Source organism: Orycteropus afer, unplaced genomic scaffold, assembly GCF_000298275.1.
Source record: "Orycteropus afer afer isolate SDZICR_OR568_19922 unplaced genomic scaffold, OryAfe1.0 scaffold00258, whole genome shotgun sequence".
NCBI lineage: Eukaryota > Metazoa > Chordata > Mammalia > Tubulidentata > Orycteropodidae > Orycteropus > Orycteropus afer.
Genome location: NW_006921845.1, coordinates 2,069,510 through 2,074,039, shown reverse-complemented (window position 1 = coordinate 2,074,039; position 4,530 = coordinate 2,069,510).

The following is a 4,530-nucleotide window of genomic DNA, read 5'->3' as shown; positions in this document are numbered from 1 at the left end:
CTTTTCTATGTTTTGGAATACTTTGAGTAGAATCGGTATCACTTCTTCTCTGAATGTTTTATAGAATTCTCCAGTGAAACCGTCTGGGCCAGGACAAAGATAATTTTTAACAGTAGGAAATTAATACAAAATATCTAAAACTAAAAATTAAGAAACAAGAGTGGAAGCAAATTATCTAAATGCAAACAAACAGTAGCATCACTGGGAGGAAAAGGTGTATGTACTGCACTGGGTGATACTGTGAGAGGGGTTACACTAAAATGTCTGTCTATAAAATTTTTGTGCAGTGTCAGGAGAAATTTATTATTTTTTATGATAACAGTTATAACAACAATAACATTTCTCATAAGCTCATCTTACACGTATTAACATACCTAAAAGGCTAAACCTCTATGCTAATTTACTTTTTGAACCTTCTAATGCACTCCACCATCATGCATCTCTCAGTTTGTCATACTGTGGTGGCTTGTGTGTTGCTGTGAAGCTGGAGGCTATGCCAGTTTTCAAATACAGCAGGGTCACCCATGGTGGACAGGTTCCAGCAGAGCTTCCAGACTGAGACAGACTCATAAGAAGGAAGGGACCATGCACTTCTCAAAGAATTGGCCAGTGAAAACCTTATGAATAGCAGTGAAACACTATCTGATATATTACTGGACAACATTATGAATAGCCCTGAAACATTGTCTGATATAGTGCCAGAAGATGAGCCACTCTGGTTAGAAGACACTCAAAATACAACTAGGGAAGAGTTGCCTCCTCAGAGTAGAGCCATCCTTAATGATGTGGATAGAGTAAAGCTTTTGAGACCTCCATTTGCTGATGTGGCATGACTCAAAATAAGAAGAAACCGATTCAACATCTATTAATAATTGGAACATGGAGCATAATCTAGGAAAATTGGAAGTTGCCAAAAATGAAATAGAATGCATAAAGAGTGATATCCTAGGCATTAGTGAGGTGAAATGGACTGGTTTTGGCCATTTTGAATCAGACAACCATATGATCTACTATGTTGGGAATAACAAATTGAAGAGGAATGGCATAGCATTCATCATCACAAAGAATGTTTCAAGATCTATCCTGAAGTACAGTACTGTCAGTGATAGGATAATATCCATATGCCTACAAAGAAGACCAGTCAATACTCTCAAATTTACACACCAATCACCAAAAGCCAAGGATGAGGAAATTGAAGATTTTTTTTTACCAACTTCTGCAGTCTGAAATTGACCAAACATGCAATTAAGATGTATTGATTATCACTGGTGATTGGAATGCAAAAGTTGGAAACAAAGAAGAATCACCAGTAGTTGGGAAATATGGCCTTGGTGACAGAAATAATGCTGGTAATCGCATGGTAGAATTTTGCAAGACCAAAAACTTATTCACTGCAAATACCTTTTTTCAACATAAACAGTGGCTATACACATGGGCTTTGCCAGATGGAGTACACAGCAATCAGATTGACTACATCTGTGGAAAGAGGCAATGGAGAAGCTCAGTATCTTCAACCAAAACAAGGTCAGGGAGTGACTGTGGGACAGACCATCAACTGCTCATACGCAAGTTCAAACTGAAGCTAAAGACAATTAAAACAAGTTCACGAGAGCCAAAATATGATTATATCCCACCTGAATTTAGAGACTTTCTAAAGAACAGATTTGATGCTTGAACACCAGTGATCGAAAACCAGAGAAATTCTAGGATGATATCAAGAACATCATCCATGAAAAAAAGCAAAAGATCATTAAAAAGACAGGAAAGGAAGAAAAAAACAAAATGAATGTCAGAAGAGACTCTACAACTTGCCCTTATGTGGAGAGTAGCTAAAGCAAATGGAAGAAATGATAAGATAAAACAGCTGAACAGACTTCAAAGAGCAGCTTGAGAAGACAAAGCCAGTTATTATAATGAAATGTGCAAAGATCTGGAGTTAGAAAAGCAAAAGTGAAAACACCCTCAGAATTTCTTCACAATCAACACCAATGGAAGTAGCAGTCAAGACATCAGATGATGTTTTGCACTGGGAAAATCTGCTGCAAAAGAACTCTTTGAAGTGCTGAAGAGCAACAGTGTCTTTTTGAAGATCAAGGTGCACCTAACTGAAGCCATGGTATTTTTAATCACCTCATATGCATATGAGAGCTGGACAATGAACAAGGAAGACTGAAGAAGAGTTGATACTTTTGAGTTGTGCTATTGGAGAAGAATACTGAAAGTACTGCCAAAAGAATTAACAGACCTGTCCTGGAAGAAATGCAGTCAGAATGCTCCTTCAGAGAGAGAATGCCCAGACTTTGTCTCACCTACTTTGGCCATGATGTCAGAAGGGACCATTCCCTGGAGAAGGATATCATGCTTGGTAAAGTGGAGGGTCAACAAAAGAGAGGAAGGCCCTGAACAAGATGGATTGACATAGTAGCTGCAATGATGGGCTCAGGTATAACAAGGATTGTTAGGCTGGTGCAGGACCAGGCAGTGTTTCATTCTGCTGTGCATAGGGCCGCTATGAGTTGGAGCTGACTCAATGGCACCTACCAACAACAGCAATGCACTCCAGGTAGAGGTGTCATTATTACCCAAATACAAAGACACTTTGAATCATGTGGTTTCATCTACACACACTACAAGCAGGCATTGTTGTTTTTGTTACCGCTAGGTGTTTTTATAGTCACTGATTCTGTCAAATTTTCCTGAGAATTGACCTAAAGGTCAGCCCTGGTAACCAAGGGCTGCAGGGACAACTGTGCTGGTAGCCTATAACTAGGAAGGGAAACAGCAAGGTGGGAGACAACTTGAGCTGTTGACCTTCTACTGTCTGGAGGGCACAGCCATTTTGATTATTTACATGCAGCAGCCATCTCGGATATTTAAAGTGACCGAGGACGCAGTCATTTAAATGTTTATAAGTGGCTGCTATTTTGGATATTTAAAGTGACCGAGGGTGCAGCCATTTTGAATGTTTACCAGCGGTGGTCGTTTGGATATTTAAAATGACTGAGGGTGCAGTCATTTTGAATGTTTACAAGCGGTGGCCATTGTGGATATTTAAAGTAACCAAGGGCACAGCCATTTTGAATCTTTACAAATGCCAACCACTTTGGATTTTAAAGTGATAGCATTCTAATTCGGATTCCAGGGGCCTAACAATAGGCTCTGTTTGCCAAGGTTGGCAGGTATATACAAGAGGCTGACAACAGGAAAGGAGACAGGTGGTGAATGTATAAATGCTGCCCACTAGCAAATAGAGGAGCACAGCACAGTACCCTGCTTGCATAGATAACATACAAACAAAACAAAGAAAATGAAAATCATGAGCAAGTCACTGAAACATACAATCACCATTTAATATAAACACAAAAACATCACAATGCCTTGCAGACAACAGAGCATTACAGTGCACACAAAGAAGCAAGATAAAGCTGGAAAAACAAGGGACCAGGATATAGACCCAAAACACATCACTGAGGAAGATGCAGCATTGGAACTCCCTGATAAGGAATTCAAAAGAATTATATTTAGGTATCTTCAATGAATTCAGAGACAGATCAGAGAAAACCCTAGAACAAGTTCAAAAGACATACAAGAACAAAATGACAAAATAAATGAAAAATTAGAAATGATACAAAATCTCCACTCAGAAATCCAGAAGATTAATACTAAATTTTCAGAAATAGATAAGACATTGAACGGGTAAAGAAGCAGAATTGAATCAATGGGAGACAGAATTAGGGAGATTGAAGGCAAATATCTGAACACTTCTTTGGAAAAGGATAAATTGGAAAAAGGAGAAAAATAAAATGATTTTGTCAAATTTTCTGGTGGTTTAGCTACAATATTGTGGTAATTATTATTTGTGAACCTATATTGATAATTTTTATTTGAGAATGAAGTAGCAATTAAAGGAAAAGGAGAAAAATCAAAAAAGACTTCTAGTCAGTTACTAGTAATGTAACTAAATGTAGATTTTACAAAACAATGTTATTGTTAGTATTCATATAATCTAAGAAATATTACATTTAAGCACTTTATTACTACATTTATCACATACGATTCTATGATTAAAAATGATAATAAACGGTACTTAGGATTCTGTATTATCTGGTATGGGAGGAGGTCCATGTAGGGGTGACATCAAGAGTTCCCACACTGGGTGACACCAACCCTAGTGATGTCATTACTACAGTCAGCTCTTCTCTGACCTTCTATCAAGATCTTTCCTGCCTTTAAGATGTAATAGAGTGGCTACTGCTGGAATCAGGTTGACTACATCTGTGGCAAGAGGCGATGGAGAAGTTCAATATCTTCAGCCAAAACAAGGCCAGGAGCTGATTGTGGAACAGACTAAAAACTTGTGGTGTAGTAAATTACTTAGTGTGGCTTTTCTACCCATAAGTCTTTGTAAACTCTAAGGTGGGAATTGCTATTAGCTATGGAGGAGATCCTGATTTTAAAGTCGCCCACCTGGGTTATTTCTGTTGGGCGTGGCACAACACAATGTTCTGGGAAGTTCCCACTCTCTCTCAC